At 35.4% G+C, this 22,925-nt stretch overlaps 1 protein-coding gene across 2 annotated transcripts in view; it reads right to left on the minus strand.

Moving 5' to 3' along the window:
* Positions 1–8,669, minus strand: part of SLC37A1 (solute carrier family 37 member 1) — a 124,801-nt gene extending 116,132 nt beyond the window's left edge. The window contains exon 1 of one of the 2 annotated variants that reach the window (XM_003763380.4): positions 8,125–8,669. The gene's annotated coding sequence lies outside the window, so the exon portion shown is untranslated. Of the gene's footprint in view, positions 1–7,400; positions 7,990–8,124 lie in introns of those variants that run through there. The other variant, XM_012544381.3, reaches the window with a different exon arrangement.
* Between the last annotated feature and the right edge of the window lie 14,256 nt (positions 8,670–22,925).

A 22,925-nucleotide genomic window follows, 5' to 3' on the forward strand; every position in this document is an offset into this window, starting at 1 on the left:
ACAAATCTGGAAAACAGATCAAGAAGAGAAAATATAAGAATAATTGTATTTCCTGAAAGCTGGGACCAAAAAAAAAAAAAAAAAGAATCCTAATACAATAATGCAAGAAATAATTAAAGAAAACTATCCTGGAGTGACAGAATGAATATGAGGGAAAAGTAGAAATAGGAAAAAAAAATCACCAATCATCATTTCAACAAGAACCTTTGTGGAAGGCACATAGGAATATTATTGCCAAATTTTGAAACCCCCAGATCAAAGAGAATATTTTGCAAGAAACAAGAAAAAAAATTCAAATATGATGGGAATACAATTAGAATTGTACAGAATTTATTAGCAGCCACAATAAAAGACCACAGTTCCCAGAATCATGTCTACTGACAATCAAAAGAACTACACCTATGGCCAAAAATATACCCAGAAAAATTATCTATAATATTGAATGAGAAAAAAAATAGATATTCAACAAACTTGCAGATTTTGAGGACTTTTCTAGCAATCAAACCCGAACTTAATAGAAAATTTAATATGTGAGTCAATATGAAAGATCAATTTCAAGGAATTCAACATGGACAAAGTGTGTATGTGTGTAAGTTTAACATGGGACATGTATTACCATATGTTTAAGATAAACATTGACAATAGGGTAGCTCAAAAAGAAAGATTGGGGCAATTAAGGTAAAATAGTAATTGTTAGGAAGGATAGAGGCATTAAATAGAGGAGGAAAAGGGCTCATTGTTAGAATCCTTACAAGCTGTTAAGTCATTAGAATTTATTAAGACAATAATTATCTAATTTAGCATGGTTCAGTATGATTGATCTGATCTTCTGAAATGTTATGGGCCAGAACTTGAAACAAGGTACTAAGTGGAACTGATAGAAACAATGCTAGTGTTTACACCTTTAGAGAGCTCATATAAGCAAGAAGCTCTTAGGGCCACAGAGCACTCTGGGAGATTGAGAGCCAGAAGCCCTCTCTCGGAGGTGGAGTCAGATTCATTCCAGCTTTCACCTTGGAGCTGGCTGGAGATATTTGGAAGAAGAGAAGCTGAAGCTGACAGAGCACTCTGGGAGGAAGCCCACAAGCCCACTCTGGGAGGTGGAGTCAGATTCATTCCATCTTCCACCTTTGTGCTGGCTGGAGGCTGAAGAAAGCAAAGACAGAAGCAAAGGACAAAGCTTCAAGAGCTCTAAACCAAGGAGAGAGAGAGGCCTGTAAGAAAGCTAACCAGGCTTGGAAAGAGATAAGAAATAAACGTTTGGATTTTATTAGCTGTCTGTATTTGAGGTGATTATTACTCTGAACTGAAACTAAGGCTGCCTCCAGAAAACATCCCCAAGAAACCTGCTCCCAGAGAGAATCATTATATTTTAAAGAAGAGAACACCATAGCTCATATCTACACATGTATACATAAATATATCTTTTCTTAATTATGGCCTGTTTGGAAATGTTAGGGGAATGAAAGACGGAAAAAAGAATAAAGTAAAAACAGTGTGCAGTAGACAACAAAAGAACAATTTACAAGGAAGTAAAGAAAAGATGGATACTCATGAATATAATTTCTTCTATTTATATACTTTCTTGAACTGGTAATTTGTTGTTACATATTTTGAATCTTGATGTTCCACTGGGCGTATGATAATGTTCTTTTTTCTTTTTTAATTTCCAGAGTGGTTTGTTTATTTTTTTAAAATAGTAATAGCTTTTTATTTTTCAAAATACATGCGAAGATAGTTTTTTTTTAACATTCACCCTTGCAAAACCTTGTGTTCCAAAGTTTTCTTGCTTCCTTCCTGCCTTCTCCCTTCCCTGTATAGCAAATAATCCAATTTAGGTTAAACTTCTAACCATATTTCCACATTTATCATGTTGCACAAGAAAAATCAGGTGAAAAAGTAAAAGGAAAAAAATGTAGGAAACAATAAAAAGTGAATATACTATGTTTATTTTTTGTATTCTCTTCTGTTTTTCTTCTTTATAATAATAATAGTTCTTTCTGGGAGAGAGTTTCTTGGGGAGATTTTCTGGAGGCAGCCTTAGTTTCAGTTACAAGTAATCACCCAAAATGCATCCAAAATGCATCCAGGTGCTAAAAGTTCAGATCTTTTATTATCTCCAATATAGCCCGGTTAGTTTTCTTAGAGGCCTATCTTTCTGTTTGGCTCCAAGAGCTCTTGGAACTTTGTCCTTGGCTTCTGCCTTTGCTTTCTTCAGCCTCCAGCCAGCACCAAGGTGGAAGATGAAAATGAATCTCTCTTGCCTCTGAGAGAGGGCTTGTGGGCTTAACAATTTGTAAAGATACCAACAGTATTCTTTTTTTTTTTTTAATTCTGTTTTAAAAAACAAAAACAAACAAACAAAAAAAAACCTCTAGACAATATAAAATACCTGGGAATATACTTAACAAAACAAACCCAGGAATTATATAAATAAAATTTTTATTCAAACAAAATCAAATTTAAATAACTGAAGAAATGTTAATTATTCATGCATAGGCAGGACCAATGTGGCACTTTTACTTAAATAAATTCACATATTCAATTAAATTAAATAACCAAATTAAACTTAATTAGAAAAAATAACAAAATTCATTTAAAAGATCAATAAAAAATGGACCAAGAATATCAAAGGAACTGTTTTTTAAAAGTATAAAAGAAGCAGGCTTAGCAGTACCAAAAATCTTAAGGCATTGATTATCAGAGTATTACTGGCTAAGAAATTAAAAATTAGAACAGTGAAACAGAGTAGACATACAATTTACAGCTACAAATGAATTTAGTATAAAGACAAGTAAAATAAGTGAAGGGGAGTGTGATGAATGTTGGAAGGAAATGTACAAGAATTGGGACACTAAAATTCATTGTTGGAACTGTGAACTGATCATTTTGGAGAACAATCTGGAATTAAGCTAACAAGTTATTCAACTGCCTATACTCTTTGACCCAGCAATACCACTAATAAGTCTATTTCCAAAGATGTTAGGGGAAAAGGAAAAGAATTTATCTTTTAAAATATTTATAGCAGCTTTGTGGGGTCAAAGAACTGGAAATCGAAAAGATGCTCACAATTAAGGAATAGCTGAATAAATTGTAGTACATGACTTTTATTGTATACTACTGTGATATAAGCAATGATGACTCATTGATTATAGAAAAAAATTAGTAAACTTGCATGAAATTATGAAAGGTAAAATGAGCAGACTCAAGAAAATACTGTATACAATAGCAGCAATATTGTTTTTAAAATAATTTTGAGAGACTAAGTGATTTTGACTATTATAAAAATTCAAATATAATTATTTTTATCTAATGGTAGTCGCTTGTAGGGTGAGGAAGAAAAAAATAACAAAAGAAAATTACATAATTTTATATTTTAAAAGGAACAGCAAATTGTATATAATAGGTTTGTAGTTTTATGTACAATCATCTTTTTTTTTTTTAATTTTAAACTATTTTGGAAATGCTTGTGTTATTTTACAAACTAAAAAAAGAATAAGTCATCCAGTAAACTAAGCATAATTCTGTAAGAATGTACAAAATACTCATCACTCTTTTTGAAGTGGTAATGAAGCAATGGGGGAAGCTGCTCATTAACTGGATCTCATTAACCGGAGGTAGTACAGTGGATAGAGCTTTGAATTTGGAATCACAAAGACAGCTTCATGAATGTAAATCTAGCCTCAGACACTTTTTAGAAGTGTGACCCTAGGCAAGTCATTTAACTCAATTTGCCTAATTTTTCTCAAAATGATTTGAAGAAGAAAATTTCAAACCACTCCAGTCTTTGCCAAGAAAATCCCAAAATGGAGTCACAAAGTATCAGACATGACTGAAATGACTGAACAATTGAGCAATTTATGATTGATAATTGTGATAGAATGTGATTATGTTTCAAAAAATGATGAAGAGTATGGTTTCACCAAGCCATTCTCCAATTGATAAATAATCAAAGGATATGAACAGACAATTTTCAGATGATGAAATTGAAATCATTACCACTCATATGAAAGAATGTTCCAAATCATTATTAATCAGAGAAATGCAAATTAAGACAACTCTGAGATACCACTACACACCTGTCAGATTGGCTAAGATGACAGGAAAAAATAATGATGAGTGTTGGAGGGGATGTGGGAAAACTGGGACACTGATACATTGTTGGTGGAGCTGTGAACAAATCCAACCATTCTGGAGAGCAATCTGGAATTATGCCCAAAAAGTTATCAAACTGTGCATACCCTTTGATCCAGCAGTGTTTCTACTGGGCTTATACCCCAAGGAGATACTAAAGAAGGGAAAGGGACCAGTATGTGCCAAAATGTTTGTGGCAGCCCTGTTTGTAGTGGCTAGAAGCTGGAAACTGAGTGGATGCCCATCAATTGGAGAATGGTTGGATAAATTGTGGTATATGAATGTTATGGAATATTATTGTTCTGTAAGAAATGACCAGCAAGATGAATACAGAGAAGCTCGGAGAGAATTACATGAACTGATGCTAAGTGAAATGAGCAGAACCAAGAGATCATTATATACGTCAACAACGATACTATATGAAGATGTAATCTGATGGAAGTGGATTTCTTTGACAAAGAGACCTAATTCAGTTTCAATTGATCAATGATGGACAGAAGCAGCTAAACCCAAAGAAAAAAACACTGGGAAATGAATGTAAACTGTTTGCATTTTTGTATTTCTTACCGGGTTATTTCTACCTTCTGAATCCAATTCTCCCTGTGAAACAAGAAAACTGTTTGGATCTGCACACATACATTGTATCTAGGATATACTAGGACATATTCAACATATATAGGACTGCTTGCCATCTAGGGAGGGGTGGAGGTGGAGGGAAAATTGAACAGAAGTGAGTGCAAGGGATAATGTTGTAAAAAAAATTACCCTGGCATGGATTCTGTCAATAAAAAGTTACTATAAAAAAAAAAAAAGAGTATGGTTTCAAAGAAATCTATAAAGATTTGTATGAATTAAAATGGTGATGTAAACAGATCCAGGAGAACACGTATTGTAAACAAAAACAACTTTGAAAGAATTAGGAACTTTGTTCAATAACTTAACACAATTCCATGTTATCTACAGCAGATATAAAAGTAAAAAATGGAGTTTATAATTATGTATGTTTTATACATCTATATATATATATACGTATATGTGTATAAACATATATATGATAACTATATCTGAAAATGTTCAATGTGAAAATTTATTTTGTTTGACTATAATAATGGGGATTTTATTTTCTTTCCTTCTCAAATTAGAAATAGGAAAGAAAAATCAGTTGTTTGCTGATTGAAAAAAATTTTGAAGTATATAAATGGTTATTTTGGAAAGAAAAGTTTCAGTTGAGTGACAAAGTAGAAAATCAGATTGCAGAGCTAAAAGTAGAATGACATGTTTAATTTATATTTGATTATTTGCTGTCTTGGGGAGTGGATGGAGAGAGGAAAATTTGGAACACAAGGTTTTGCAGAGGTGAATGTTGAAGACTATCTTTGAATGTATTTGGAAAAATAAACTACAATTTAAAAGAGAGAGAGAGAGAGAGAGAGAGAGAGAGAGAGAGAGAGAGAGAGAGAGAGAAAAGAAAGTGGAAGAGCATAATAGAAACCAATAACAATCATAGAGTTAAGCCACAAAAAGGGATGATTGCTAGAAAGAGATGAATTCATTACAACAGTTTTGTTTTGTTTTTCTTTGTTTTTGGCTTGGAGAGAGTATGAATACGTTTTTATGCAGTAAGGAAGCAGCCAGTTTGTAGAAAAAGACTGAAGATGAATGAGAATGTGGAGATTATGAAGGCGAAATTTTTGTTGAAGATGGGATGGGACAGAATGAAATCATTTTTGAAAGAGAAGAGCTACCTTTTCATTTCAGACAGATGAAGGAGGACAGAGTAGAGAAATGGCATCTGAATGACATAAGATGCATAGAGAGATGAGTGGTTTATTTTGGGGAAAAACAAAGGAGGGAAAGGATACATTATGGGTGGTTTGAGGAAGGATAAAAATTATTTAAAATTATTAATTAGTTAATATATATTATAATATGATATATTTGTATATAATATAATAGTATGTAATATAAAATAAAATAATATAATTAAAAGCTTAAAGTGGTGGCATATAGTAGACACAAATATTTTTGTTGATAACTTCCCAATCCTCTCCCACAGTTGCTAGTGCCTTCCTCTGACTCACAAGATGACCTTATATTTTTGTGTGTGTATTTATGTCGTCCCCCAATAGAACTTCAAGAGAACAGGAAAGTATTTCCTTATCTTTGTACCCAAAGTTCTAAACACAATGACTGACAAATAGTGGTTGTTAACAAATACTTGTTAGTTGATTGAGCAAATACTTCCCAGTGTTCAGTTAGATGCTCCCCGCCCCTCCTTATTGCCCCAACTACAAGCCATCCCTTCTTTGCTTAGTACAATGCCTTGCACATGAAAGACATATAAAATATTTGTTGAGTATTTATTCATATTAATTGTACAGACTTTCTGAAGTTTAATCAAATGAGTTTATCTCTTTCACCTAAAAGAGCACTATCAAAATCCTATATAGTTTAAAAAAATAGTAGCTAATGTAACTAATACAATGTCTAAAAATAAACCTGAGTTTTGAGGTCAATAGCTAAAATGTCTCATCTTCCTTTCCAGTCATTTCATCCTACTCTCCTTTATGTATTCTAGAGTCCAGTTAACTGTGTGCCCGGCTTAAACTTAAGTTTCAAACTCTGAGAATTTGGTACAAGTTTCACCAATCCAACTACACAGGTTCCTATCTGTGATTGTTAATTTAAAAGACAATAACAATCTTAAAAATGTAAATTCCAGGAATTTCCTCAATATTCACTCTTCATTCTGCTTTCAGAATGAAATTTTAACACTTCTAGTATGCCATCAATTACTTCTCAAGCTTTTTGTACAACTGTAGCCTTCCACTATACATGTTAGGTGTGCATTAAGTTACTAAGTGCTATATCTCCCTAAGCCATTTGTTCTAAATCTACAAATGTCATAATTCCAGAATACTTCATACTCCTGAACGACTAAAGGGGAAGAAGAGAAGGAAATAATTCAGCTGAAATAGAAAAATCCTTAAAACCCAACACAACCTACTACAACCCGGAAACTTTGGAGCTGTTGATCGCTTGAATTTTTCAGACCTGTTATTCATTACCTTTCAAATACTTCAATTAAAGGCAATAAATATAAAAACAAGGGTTAATCTTTAGAGATGAGACAAAACGTATGAAATCTGCAGGTAGTTCGAGATATCCCACTTAAAAATGCACCACAGAATTTTTTTTTTCTAAGTCCAAACCTCACAAAAATAAGCACCCCTTGTCCCTATCAAAACCGCTGATATAAAACTCACTTAGCTCCCAATTCCACACAGCACATTCTTGATTCTGGGCTGTGGCAGCTGGTTTGCTTAGCTGTGTTCATTAGCAAGGTGTTCCCCCTCTAGTCTCATGGGGCGGAGCTCTGGGCTGGGTAGATCATCACCAGGATGTCACAAAAGAACCCCAGAATGGAACCGGTGGTAACAGCTCTCGGGCTTCACCACTTCTGACCCCACTTCTTCCGAAATCTCCTCCTCTTCCGCCACCCTTTCATTTCACCTTTTTGTTCAAAGCAGAACACTTCTGTTTTTCTACATTCCACTTCCTCCTAACCTGTCCCTCCGATTTCGGATCTCAAAGGAAGAGAAGAAGGAAGGAATAGCAGAAGAGAGAGTATCCTCTTTTTCTCTTGCTCTCCAGAAATTACATCCCCTCCGGAGCCCTCTAGTGAGTAGAATAGAGCCTCCTTCCTCCTCCCCGGCACTCTCAATTCTCTTTTCGTTTTCTCCCCCATCCCTCCGCCCCCGCTTCCATTCATACAACTGGCAGCAGGTGCATCTGAAGAGCTCTTCTAAAACAGCAAAACAGATCAGGCTGCTTCTCTTGCTTACATCTCACCTTACTCTCTGAAATGAAGGACGGTGCTCCATACCTCCCATCCCTACCCACGCTGCGGGGTCTCAACATCAATCTCTTCCAAAGGCAAGGTCACAAAGCGTATCAAGTAGAACGCCTTCAGCCCCTTTCCAGCCTTACCTATGAGCGACCAAAAATTGCTTCTCTTCTAGCAGCCAAACAATTTTCGCGTACACCGGCATTTCCTGCTGTCCTGATACTTCCTGGAGTGACTGAGGTGGCAGGCAGGAGCGGCTTCGGCCAGGGTCTGCCTCCTCTCCCCCCTTTCACTTTCATTCTATTTCTGCAGGTCTCGGAGACGTCAACGCCTACTGGAGCCTGCTCAGCCTCCTCCCTCCCCACGTAACCCCCACCACACCACTCGTTAGACTGGCTTTCAAACCAATAGAACCACTAGCTTTACAATACAAACAAAGAAGCTCGACTAGTTCTAGCTATTCTCATACAAATTTGCCTTGCTTCCTTCAACCCGACAAAAAAATCGTTACAATTGTTTTTCCTGAAATACTTAGAATGGGAAGACTAGCAATTGAATTGTTTAGCCATTGTCAGTCCTTAATTCTCTAGAGAAGAGTGGCAAGCTATTATTATTCATACGAAAGATTGCTTTGAATCACTAATAAAAAATGCAAAGCAAAGCAATTCTGAAGTTTCACTACATATTCAGTAAATTGACAAAAATGACAAAATTTGGGAGTAGTCATTGTCAAAGAGATTATCGACCAACTGGGACCCATTATTGAGAGAATTGTGAATTAGTCAAATTCTTTGACCCAGAGATAAAAATGTATTATTACATTCCAAGGTCAATGACAAAAGAATCATACACACCAAAGTTTTTCATTCATTCATTTTTTTCTCTCTCCTTCCTTATTTCCTCTCTTCCTCTGTCCCTCCCTCTTTCCCACCTCCCTCCCTCCCTCCCTCCCTTCTTTACTTCCTTCCTCCCTCCTTTCCTTCCTCCCTTCTTTCCTTTCTTCCTCCCTCCCTCCCTTCCTCCCTTCCTTCTTTCCAATCATTCGTTTGTTTAAGGCTGAAACTTTGTCTAATCCAAGCTGCAAATGCGGAGCTACTCACACAGAGCAGTTTGGGAGCTTTGAATCATTCCATTTGCCCTTCTATAGACCACCTGGTAACTCCTCGATCCCATAGACTCATCATATTAATGCCAATCAACACAGCCTACTACATCTCAAAATTCTCAAACTCAAGAGATCACTAATCTCAGCATCCTTTTAGAAAGGATTACAAGTGTGTACTATCATACCTGACTACAAAATATTTATAGCAGAACTTTTTTTTTTTTTTTTAATTGGTAAGGAGCTGGAAACAAAGTAGATTGGGGAATGATTAAACAAGTTGTGGTACTTGAATGTAATCAACTATTAGCCTGAAGATACCATGAATACAATAAATACAAAGAAGCAGCTTAGAAAGATATTCATGGATACAATATACATAATGATTACAACAATGTAAATAGAAAGAAGAGATATGAGTGCAGACTGCAACATACTTTTTAAAACTTTATTTTTCTTGTTTTACTTTGGGGAAAGGTATTTTCTTTCATAACATGATGAATATGGAAATCTGTTTTGCATGACTGCCTGCACATGTGTAATCTATATAAAATTTCTTGCCTAGTCAAGGGAGGAGAGGATAGAGACAAGAGAATGTAAAATTTTAAAAACTGAATGTTAAAAGTTTTTACATGTAATTGAAAAATATTAAATAGAACAAAAAGAAAAAAAAGAGAGAGATGGGTCAAAATTGTAGGTAATAAGGGCAACCAGGTGGTACAGTGGATAGAGCACCAGCCCTAAAGTCAAGAGGACCTAAGTTCAAATTTGATCTCTTAACATTTAACAGTTCCAAACTGTGTGACCCTGGGCAAATCATTTAACTCTAATTGACTCAACAACAACAACAACAAAAATTAATTGTGTATTGGTTAGTTTTTCTGATATTGTCCCCTTCCTATTTTTAATTCTTTGTTTTAAAGGATGGCTTCTTTAGAAGAATTGGAAGGATATTTTTGAAAACATTGGGGATAGAATAAAAGATAATAAAACTCAAGAAAAAATGCAAATTCTCCTCAATATTGTGAATGTTTTGAGGAAAGATAAAATAAATTTCAGTAAGAACTTCTCTTTGTCTTTCAGCTAAACAGCATCTGTTTCAGTTCCATATTGCGATATTGTCAAAAGTAATGCTCTGCCAGATGGCTTCTTCTCTTTTACCCTATGATGTGAACACTGATTGATAGTTTCTGAGCCTATTATTTTTTGCGAAATACTATCCCTACAATAGCACAGTGAGTAAATTCTCATATTACAGATAAGTAAATTGAAGATCAATAAGTTTATGACTTGACCATAGACATACAACCCAAAAAAGTGAAACAGTTGGTATATGAAAACAAAGATTCATTCCATCCTTTGCTCTTTCATGAGGAGCTGTTCCACCTTTCCATTCCTTCTTATACTACTTTTGTATACAAAGTATAATATTTGTATGCAAAATTAGAAGTGCTTCACATAAATCATTTGGTATTGTTAAACAATACTCTCACAGAAACAACTGTGGTAAATTTTATTTGACATAAGGGATGATTTTGTTACATTTATTGTTTGTTGATTGCATTTAAAAAAAAGAAAATGGGGGGGGGGGTAAGTAGGTGGCACAATGAATAGAGCACTAGCCCTAAAGTCAGGAGGAACTGAGTTCAAATTTAGTCTCAGACACTTAACACTTCCTAGCTGTGTGATGCTGGACAAGTCATTTAACCCCAATTGCCTCAGGAAAAAAAAAATTTAAAAAGAAAGAAAATAGGGTCACTAGTTTTCTTCAAATTTTAGATAAAATCTTACCTTCTACAAAAAACCTTTTTGGAGCTCCCTTAATATTAGTGCTTTTCTTTATTACCTCCAATTTATCTTGTATATATTGAATTTGTGATATAATTTAATGTTGTCTTTCTCATGAGTCTTGAGAGTAGAACTGGTTTTGTTATTTTGTTTTCTCTGCACCTATCACATGGTAGGTGCTGATATATATATATATATATATATATATATATATATACACACACACACATATATACATATATATCACACATACACACACACACACACACACATCCACATACATCCACATATTCTTATAACAACAATATGCTTATAAATAAATGCTTGTCCCTGGGCAAGTCACTTAACCCTAATTGCCTCCATTAAAAAAAGGAAAGAAAGAAAGAAAGGAAGGAAGGAAGGAAGGAAGAAAGCCTGTTGATTTCTTGACAATAATGTAAATTGCTTTAAAACAGCTAAAGTGCTTGTCTTTCTATACATTATTTCTTTTCATCCTCAAGATAATCCTGTGAGGTCAGTCTCATAGTTATCATTAATCCTATTTTATAAATGAATGAACACATGCTTAGAGTGTTTAAGCTCTTATATAGCACTGGAGGTAGAATCAAATCCAAGTCTTTTTTGATATCAAGATCATCTTTTTTCCATTTCATTACATGCCTTTCATTTCAGGAAAATTTGTGAATAAATTGAATATTTAAATTAAGTAACTTTTTAAATAAGCAAAATAATTTAAAAGAATGCTATGTTGAGAATTTTTGTAAAAAGCATTAAGTTTTGATTTTTTCCTTTTTAAAAGCAGCATAGTATAATGGAATAAACACTGAATTGGGATCCAGAATTCAAATACATGTTTTTTGTTATTCCCTAATTGTTTGATCCTGGATAAAACATCTATCTTCTCAGGACCGCAAATTCTTTTTCTACAAATGATCATTATACTATTCTTTCAATTAAAACCATTCTATCTACCTACCTAGATCATCTTGCCATATGCCTGTCCTTCCTAACTTGTTCCTTCTCGCTGGGAACCTGGACACTGGATCGCTACATTGTGGTCTCCTGGAATGCAAATCTCCAGGCATTGGGGGATCCTAATCCATTGATTTTAGGAGGAGCTTCCATCCTAGAGCCTGATCTAGTAGATTCATTATGTGTAATACTAAACTAGCCCACTTAGCCTTCTTTGTCTGGTGAGATGACCCTTGGCACCAGACCATGATTAAGACACACTTTCTAACCATTCATCCATCTAGGCCTTCTTACCATCTCTATTCCTCTGTCCCCAAACCCATTTTCAGCTTTTCCCCTCATAAGAACAAAATTTTCCCCCCCAGATTTTCTCGACCCTTTGTGTGTTATCTTCGATTATCAAAAGGCAGATTCCTTGGGGAAAAAGGCAGTAATTTTCTCCTCTTCCCCCAACCTCCACTCTTTCTCTTTCCTGGTGCTTAACACAGTGCCTGGAACAAGTAAGTACTTAAAACAATTTTTGTTCGATATTCATCTGTCCATCTATTTTCAAATTTTTGTTTGCTTTACTCTTGTAATGCCAGAGTAATTGAGGCAAGATAGAGATTAGAGAGTATTTAATATTTTATTTGAAAGGGAAAGATTTATTGGAATCAAATGGATCCATGGTTTGGTCCCAGGTCTGAATGAGACTATCATCTCCAAGAATCCAACAAAAAATGAGTTCTCAATGACATATATACATATGGCTCAGACACAGGGAGTAGACTGAGGCAGGGGCAGAGTCAGGGTGTTGAAAGCGGGAATGGGACTCTGATAATCCAGTTCTGACAGGATGAGGGGAGCCAAGATGGGGATGACATAATGGGGGGAGGCACCCTGGAGATGGGAAGAGGCATCTTGATAAAATGGTATCTGATATTCTGATATATTGGATTGGGGAAAAGCATTCTGGTATTCTAAAATATAAGATCTTTTATCCTTATCAAATATTTTGATTAAGAGGGAGAGATGGTTTTACAGGATTGAGCAGAACAATTATAAACTGAGCCAGAACAATTAGGGAAACCAAGGCAGGACAATTTAGGGAGACTGAGTCAGGACAATAAAAGAGAACTGCGGCATAACACTCTGAACTTAAGAAATGAAACAAACATTTCTATAACATAATAGAATAGAAAAAGAAAACCATGATTGCACATGAAACTGCAAATCTATTATGCCCAACTTGTTCTTCCTTTTAAATATGTAATAAAGTGTGTATCTAAGTTATATTTTAATATATTTTAACATCTACTGGTCATCCTGACATTTAGGGGAGGGGGTGGGGGGGTAAGAGGTGAAAAATTGGAACAAGAGGTTTGGCAATTGTTAATGCTGTAAAGTTACCTATGTATATATCCTGTAAATAAAAGGCTATTAAATAAAAAAAAAAAAAAAAAAAAAAAAAAAAGAAAGACTTCAAGATTGCCTCCTAAAAAAAAAAATAAAATAAAATAAAATAAATATGTAATAAAGTTATCATGAAACTTCTCCCCCCCCCCCTTCTTTTTCTCCTCTTCTCCCCCAGTCTTAATGATGACTACCATTGGACCCAAATATGTATTTGTGTATGTATGTATGTGTGTAAAAATAATATATTTAGGATAATTCTACACATACTTCTATTTATCAGTTATTTCTCTGGATACAGATAGCATCTTCCTATATATTTTAAAATATGTCTACACATTTTTAAAGTCTCTAACTTCTCTAAATCCAATATATTTTTTAAAAATCTAACTTAAGTGTGGGAGGTGGTAAATGGATGAACTTAGGCCATTCCATGAATCCTGTTCTTCTAGAAACTCTCAGGGACTCTGAGGACATTGCCTGGATTTCTAGGTTTTCAAGAACATCCTAAATGGACTTCACCAGGAAGTAGTTCAATATTGAAAGGAATGGACATTCTGAATTACATGAAAAATCCTTAGTAGTCTCTCTAAGCTTATTCAATCTTCACTACATATATGAATTCACATCATTATTTTGTAGGTCTAATTATATTAAGATATATCTATACTACAATTTCAGTGGAAGAAATGGAACAAAGCATAGTTAAGTTGATTAAAACTTCAGCAGGAATATATTTCTACTTCCTATGTTAAATTGATACAAGCCTATGTAATGCTTAAACCTTTAAGTCATGGATTCAGTTTTTTCTTGTCTTGTGTGATCAAGACTAAATGTCAACATGACATAATTGCCAATGTCCAGAGACTTATAGAGCATAACTACCATGCAGCAACTTGGGAATCCTTCTTAGTGCTAAGAATTATAACAAAACTTTGACCTCTTGAACCAATTTAAAGACCATAATATTCAAATACTGTCCTACATAGACATAGTATAGTTCAGTGGAGAGAACACTGGATTGAGAATCAAAGTACCTGCATTTGTTGGCTCTGCCACCTTGAACTTTATCAAATCATTCAACAGAGGGCTGGACCAGGAAGACCTGACTTCAAATCTGCCTAGGCAACTCACTTAATCCTATTTGCCTCAGTTTTTTAATCTGAAAAATAAGCTGGAAAAGAAAATGGCAAATCATTCTAGTATCTTTCCCAAGAAAATTCCAAATGTGGTCAAGAAGAGTTGAACATGATTAAAAGTACTGAACAACAACATCTTTATGATAGAAACAAAAGTAGATGCATAAATTGGAAGCAGTTTATGCAGTTGCTGTTTATGTGTCCTGATTTGTGGTTGTATATTATACTATAGCATAGAATTTTATTTCAATCTGTCAAGGAAGAATAGAAAAATAGTATAAAATATTAAAAGGTATAGAATCACTATATTTCCTTTCTTTTTACACTATCCCTAAGTATGTCCTTTTTTTCCTAAAAGGCAAGGAAGCTATGCTTATCATTGAGATTTAATAGATCCAAGTAGATTAGTCTGAAGCCTAGTCTATGTTGACAGATAATTTCTTAAAGGCTTCTGGCCATAATAACTATGGTGATTGTGTCAAGACTGCTTCAGAGATAATAAGGAACTCTCTAGTAGTCATTTTTCTGATATAAAATTGCTCTAGTCTCAGAAATAGCACACAAAAAAATTTTGATTTGCAAAAGCCAACAATGGTTCCTATAAATCATTTCTAAGTCATTTTTCTTTTCCTTTTTTTTTTTTTTTTGCTGAGGGAATTGGGGTTAAATGACTTGTCCAGGATCACAAAGTTACTAAGTCATTTTTTAAGCAAATAATCTTCAGAGTGCACCAAGGACTTTGCCTGTTTGTCTTAATCTTAGGCAACTAGGTGGAGCAGTGTGTGATTTAGAAATGCAGTCTAAAAACCTTGAGTTCAAATACAGCTGTAATATTCTGAGTTACTTCTCTAAACCTCAGTGTCCTCCTCTGCAAAATGGTGGTAATAATAGTACCTACTTCACAGCGTTTTTGTGAGAAATAAATGAAGTAATATTTATAAACCACTAGTGCATAGTGAGGAGATCCTCAGTAACCTAAGTGTGGTTGGTAGTGAGGGACTGGAGTATTGATAAAAATGTTCCCTGGGATAGGGAGGGAAGGACACTGATGGATATCAGTTTGGAGGTTCCCTCTCTGTGGATGGTCCCACCTTGCTGTGTCCAGTCAAGAAGTCCAAGTTATAAAAATCCCTGAAGTTTAATTTCCCCTGTAAATCTGTCCTTGGCTCATGCCATCTTTGCTGAATCCTTCTTGGGGTTATAGCCCACCACAGTACTCTGTCTCCTGTTGTCTTCACTACTCTCTAGTACTTCATAGAGTTTCTCCTCTCATGCCTGACCCTGCTTCTTGGTGTCTCTCTTCTCATGGCTTATGAAGTACCTTTCTCCTTATAACTAACTCTTTTAGGGTGCTTCCAGTTAAGGGCATACTCCAACATCATGGCATATTCCCTATCTCTTGGCTAATTGTGAATTCCATTAGGGAACTTTACTTTCCTAACATTAATTATTAAAGTCCCTTTCCTTGTTATGTGTTCTCCCAATTCTGTTTCATATTTACCACTCTTGGTATCTATTGTATTTCTTTATTTTAATGAGGTGCAAGAATGAGGTTAAGAGAAACCGTCTGGTCTGTCGAAAAAGGTTAAAGGGGACACAATTTACATCATTTTGTTGGTAACCTTTTCTAAATAAACCTATCTTTTGCCAAAGAAAATGGTCATTGTGAATTCTTGATCAGATCCCAATATTTGGTACCTGCTTCAATCTTAACATTTGGTACTTTCCTAACTTACCATTTAGTGATTAATAAGGATATAAGTGCTTGTTTCACTTTTCTATTCTCTTTGTCTTTTTTTTTTTTTGGTGTGTATGTGTGTGATACTACTCTAATGTTCTGGTTAGTTTTCTGGAGGTCTCTGGACTCAGTAATCACCATGAGAATAGCTAGGTGATGAAGTCCAAAAGTCATTCTTGTCTCCTTCACAGTCTGTTTCCTTGCCTGGGGCCTGGGCCAGCTTTCTGGAGGTCTTCCAGAATGTGTCTTGGTTTCTGTAGGGAAGGAAGGAGGACCCACCAAGATGGTCTCTGTCTTGAAGTCTCCCTAAATCTGGGAGCTTGTGCTCCAGCCTCCAGTCCTCTATTTTCTCTGGGTCTGTTTGATCCACCACAGTGGTGGAAGATGAAATATATGTCTGAGTCTGAGGACTTGTGCTCCAGCCTCCAGCCACCACAAAGGTGGGAGATGGAATGAAATGTCTCTGGCTGAGTTTGTCCCAGCTTATATACTCTATTCTAATTACACCATCACAGACGTGAATCTAGTAGAACTATATTAAGTACTAAGTACATGTACTGAACTAGAAAACTATTAATCACCATGCTAAACTAGATAACTATTGTCTTATCAATTCCACTGAGTTAACACCTTGTTGTAAGAATCCTTGCCTAAGTACATTTCTCCAAAAGTTCTGGCTTATTCCAAACCTCTCCTAGGCTACCTACGTATTTGATCACTCCTCAGTCTTCTTTGCCTGTATCTTTAGGTAGATTATGCCTTGGGTGTCCCATAAGGTTCTGTTTTGAGTTCTCTTATCTGCCAACAATATTTTGCCTGGTGATCTCATACTTTCATGAATTCAATCATCTTTCTTTTGGTAATTCATAAATTTACTTATCTAGTCCTTACCTCCAATGACCTTCAATCTGGCATCTCTAATTGCCTATTGGATGTCCTGTTAACATCTTAAACTCAACATGTTCACATTTGAACTAATATACTCTCCCTCCTTCCCTTCCCCTGATTCTTTTCCTTTTCAAACTTCCCTATTACTGTCAAGAGCATTGCCAAATTCTCCTAAGACCTAGGTGTCATTCTGCAAACCTCATTCTCACTTACCCATCCCTCCCTACTCCAATCCAATCTGTTATCTAGACTTGTCATATCTTTTCTGATATTGCCATTATCCTGCTGAAGGTCTTTATCACCTCCTACCTGCCTCTTTGTAGTGATTGCTTGTTAGGGGCCAGAACTCTGTATTTGAAACAAGGATTCTTACAAGGTGCTAACTCAGTGGAATTGATAAGGCAATAGTTTTCTAATTTAGCATGGTGATTAATAGTTCTCTAGTTTGGCACATGTGCTTACTACTTAATGTAGTTCCACAAGATTGACACCTGTTCTACAAGATTCACACCTATGATAATGTAATTAGAATAGAGCATATAAGCTGGGACAAACTCAGCCAGATTCATTCCATCTTCATTAGCCTTGTCTGTCCTCCTGCTCCCCCCACTGAGACCAAGGCCCATCTGAAGGGCCGCAAGAAAGCTAGCCGAGCTCCAGGCAAGGAACCAATAAAGAATTTGGATTTTAGACTTTAACACTTGGCTATTCTTGTGGTGATTACTCAACTGAAATGAAGGCTGCTCCAAGACCTTCAGAAAACCAATGAGAACACTATATTTTGGCATCTGAATGTGGGACTAAGGATTTACAATCAGCAGTCCAGACTGACATGATCCTGATTTCAGTGGAAAAGTCTCCAAACCTGAGTTCGATGAAAAAGTTTCTGTGACCCAGAAATTAGAGTAAGTATTTCAGCTGAAATGGGACAAATGTTTAGGAAGGAGCCTTTTCCACCTCAAGGAAAATGTGTTGAAAGCATAGTTAAACTAATAAAAAACCAAGGTTTGATTGTAACTTGGATGCAGATCATTGAACTTTTCAAAATATTAAAATACATATCTCCTTGGTTCTCTAAGGAAAAAGAATTAGATCCAGATGAGTGGAAATTAGTAGAAGAGCAACTAAGTGAATATTACAATGACAATGGTCCTGATTCAATTCCTAAAGAAATACTCTATACATATAACTTAATACAATTGGCTTTAAGGAATTATATAAGTATTAGAATAGAAAAAAAGAAGAAAGAACATGAGGGGGAGGATACTGACAAACTAGATGAAAAGGATGAAGAATTAGACAAGAAAGGAGATAAATACAATTCTGATGAAATTAAGGAGAGTGGTGCTTCATAGCAGGAGCCATTAGGGCATTCCCCATCTCATGACCCTCCTCCTCAATTAACTGAAGGGAGAAGGAAGAGGGTGAGGACAGTAACATAATCAGCACTACCTATGAAGCAGCCTATGACAGGATTACAAAAGGCACAAGTTAAAGCTAAAAAAAGACAGGCTATATCAGGTTTGATAAATGCATACCCTGTTATTGAAGAGTTTGATTCTTCAGGTCAACAAAGGAGAAGATACATTCCTTTTGATCTGGAAAAAAATCAAGGATTTGAAAAAGGGTTGCACTCTTTATGGGGCTACATCATCTTATGTTAAGATGGTATTAGAGAATTTGGCTTATGAAATTTTAACTCCGAATGATTGGAAATCTATAGCATGGACATGTTTAGAATCTGAACAAAACTTCTGGCTTTCGGAGTGTCGTGAATTTTGTAGAATATAAGCCCAACAAAATAGGCAAACTTGACCGACTGGCAGGTAAAGGTCAGTATGCAGATGTTTTAGCACAGATTAATTACCCTTTGATAGCATATGAGCAAATTACTGCTGCTGCTATCAAAGCATGGAGCTCCCTCCTGGGAAAAAAAGATAGAGGGGAAATCTTCACAAAAATAAAGCAAGGTCCAAATGAACCTTTTGCTGATTTTGTGGGACATCTGCAGATAGCTGCCATATGAATGATTGGAGAAAATGCAGCTACAGGAATTCAGTAAAGAAAATGCTAATGAGGTTTGTAGAAGAAATATATGGGGACTACACAAAGATGCTCCTTTAGAGAAAACATAAGATGCTGTGCTACACAAATGTCTTTTATACCCAGGTTATGATGCAGAACATGAGGAGACAGGGTCCCTCTTAGCAAGAGACTTCCAGAGAGACTCGTTGATGCTTTCAATGTGGTAAAGTAGGGCATCTGAAAGCTCAATGTAGGCATAGATATAGAGTTAGAAGACAGGGTGGAAGAATGAGACCCAAAATCCTGTGTCCAAAATGCAATAAAGGCTTCTGCTGGGCCTCAGAATGTAGACTGATCCAGGGAAATGAGAGGCGAGATCCAGCTCCAAGACCTCCAAGCAAAAAACAGGTGGGGCATGATGGCAGCCAAAGTTACACCCAGAGCGTCTTTAGAACTTCAATACTCTGATATGATCAATCAGCAGAGAAGCAATCAGATGAGAGAAAGAGATTACAATTGGGGAGAATATAGGCTTTTTAACCTTACAGAAGGGCAGTAGCAGCTCCAATGTAATTGCTAGGTGATGTGGAAAGATCCAGAAAGTGATGAATAGAAGGGACTAGATAGGTTAACTGCTTGGGAGAAAGGGTTTGCTTGTCTCTTTACAAATGGAGAAGGAATCAGATGGGTGCCAAAGAGCACCTGGAGAGAGATAGAAAAAGAGAAAAAAATCTCAAAACAAAGGGGAAGACCTAAGAAACATCTGATACTGAAAGAGTTTGGCTGATAATAAGACTGTTACAGAACTTTAAAAACAGCAGGAATCATTGGATTCCCTGAGATGAAAAATTGTTGATAAGACTATTGCAGAACTTCAAAACTAGCAGGAATCATTGGATTCCCTGAGACATGATAAGACTGTTACAGGACTTCAAAATCTGCAGGAATCATTGGATTCCTGACACATGAAGTAATGGACAATAGATTGGTTTTGGATTATTTCTAGGACTTATGGACATGTATAATTCCTCATGTTGATTCATGTTGTTTGTTATATAATATCTCCCATGTTGATGGATTTATGTATACCTGTTTCAAGTGAGACTCTTCAGAAACCCGCTAATCTGGTTTGATTCCCATTTTCCTTTGGTGTTTTCACCCCTTTTTCTGAGAAGTTAGGGAAGACATGATCACCTCCTTTTTGGGGTTCTTACCTTCTTGAGAAGTCAGGGAGACCATGACCATCTATGTTCTAAAACAAAAGAAAGCGGGATTTGCTGGTTGGTTTCTGTTACAAGTCTCTCTCCATTCTAGTTCATCCTCCATTCAACTAACAAAGTGATTTTCTTAAAACACAGATCTGATCATATCACTCCTCTCCTCACCCCCTACTTAATGAGCTCCCATGACTCCCTATCACTTCCAAAATCAAACACAAATTTCTCTGTTAGGTGTACAAAGCACTTCCTTCCCTCACATAACCCCCATCCTACTGGCCTCCTTACTGTACTCCACATACAACATGATATTTGCAAACTCTGGGCATTTTCTTTGGCTGTTTCCTATGCTCAGAATGCTCTTACTTCATCATCTCTGACTCCTGGATTCCCTTGCTTCCTTTAAATCTAGATGTCATTTCTGATAATCAGCCTTTCCTTATCCTTTTTTCTAGAGAAGGAATCAGTAAACTATAACCTGCTAGCCAAAACTGGTCTATCTCTTATTTTGTATGGCTCATAAGCTAAGAATTTTCCCCATTTTAATAGTTTTATTGAAACACAATTATGATTATTCATTTCTATATTATCTATGGCTGTTAAACTACCACAACAGAATTGAATTCTAATATCAAAATACAATTGCTTTGTACTGTTGTTTGGCACACTGCAAATTGCAATCATGCAGTTAAAACCTGATATCATTTTGAGTGTTTTGTATGTAACTGTATTGTAATAGTTAAAAAAGAAATTATTAGTACATACTCATCATGTCAAACCCATAAAAGAAAAAAAAAATACAATATTTTGAGTTCAGATTAGAGACTGAATTTTTCTGAAAGGGAAGTGCCTGGAGCCACCATTACTAAATATTTAATGGGTTCAGAAATTAGCTTTTGCTTTAGATTTAATAATGTTTCTTAATGAATTCAACTTAAAATTATAAAGCTTTTATGTGTGAAATTCATGCTATAGTAAAATCAATTGGAAATAACTAATATTCTGTGAATCATAAATAATGTCAATACACATCCTGATCTGTCAAGAGAAAAAACAAGAGATGAGATTGCTCTTCCGAAACAAATTTGCAGTGGATTTATTTTCTGAGCTATACAAGAGTTCTAGTAGTGGCTTCTTTTCTCTTTTCTTTTCTTTTGACTCTGGTGCAAATATAAAAGAAAATTTCATATGCCAAAATTCATTATGAAATTGAAGAGCTTCCACCTAAGTTTCAATTGGAATTGATTGCTCTGTAGTGTAATATCATACTAAAAGACAAATATCAAGAGAAAAATCTAGAAATTTATGAATGCTTTCCAAGTAGTGAATATGTTCAATTAAAATCTTATACTTGTGGACTGATCAGTATTTCGCAGTATCTGTTTATGTGAAAACATATTTTCAATGATGAAATATATAAAATCTCATTACATAAGCATTAACAGATGAATATTTATAATCAAGTTTTGATGATATGGTACACTACTTTTGAATTCTACTTAAGGGAAAATTCTCCCCCCAAGAATTCCATTCTTCTCATTAGTAGACCAATATTACCAGAAAAATTATGCTGAATTATTATTTTTACATTTTGGATTTTGTCAAAATTTTTTGTGGAAATTTGTTTTCTCACATTGAATAAAATAAGTATACACAAAATATTTACTATCTGATCTTTTACAGAAAATTTTTGTGGCCCACTATTATTTCCTGTTTTGTATGGAGTTTGTTTATATATAAGGGTTTTTTTTCCATCTATCTCAATTAGATTGTGACTTTCTTGAAAGCAGTTCTGAGTCTCACTGTCTTGACCTTGGAGGGATGCTTGGCATCTCTCATTTCAAAAAACTAGCAGAAGTCAAAGAACAGTTTTAATACCTCCTCTAAGGAGAAGTTTTATATCCCAAGTGGGACAGATTTTTTTCCCCCTCTGATTGAAATTTTATTTTAGTCACCCCCATCACATGTTTTTTAAAAATGATGTCTCAGCTCCAAATAAATCTACGTTAAAAAATAAATGAATAAAGATCAAGATGACATCAGTTCCTAGGACAATTTTGTAGCAAAATACCTTAAGAAGGAGTTTAGGAGAAACTTGTAATTTAAGGACTAATCTTATCTCTGGGAAGTGTCACAATTCATCCCAAAAGCATTTGTAAGCAGAGATCTCCAAATCAAAGGACAGAGGTTTTATTACTTTGCTAAGAGCAGACTAAATTACAAGAAGATATAGCAAGGAAAATGGTTTCAGCAATTAATAAAGAGAAAGATAAAAGCTAGCTATAACAAGGAGTATACCACAGACTGGTGGGCTGAATTCAGAGATAAGCAAAGATTTGCATTATGAGCAGATCTTTTATAGGGAAAATGTAACCTCAGGGTTTTGGCATCATCACTTAGCTTTCTGATCAGATATATAGTAAAGGTGGGGTTTGTAGAGACCTCCGTTTGGCCAGAGACCATAATCAAAAGTCCATTGGAACAAAAGACCCTCTTAAGGCTGAGGTGATTCCCATCAGTGCCCTTTCCTGTTTGATGGAAGATTATTTTAATCTTATCAGTGTTTTAGGTTTTCTTTGCTATGCTAATGCCTACCCAGCTACCCAGTGCTGTGGTTGAGGAGGCAAATGATGTCCTTTGTAGGCACCAGATTATGTGATTTAGGAGAAGACCAAATGTTGAG

This window comes from Sarcophilus harrisii, chromosome 3 (assembly GCF_902635505.1).
Source record: "Sarcophilus harrisii chromosome 3, mSarHar1.11, whole genome shotgun sequence".
Taxonomy (NCBI): domain Eukaryota; kingdom Metazoa; phylum Chordata; class Mammalia; order Dasyuromorphia; family Dasyuridae; genus Sarcophilus; species Sarcophilus harrisii.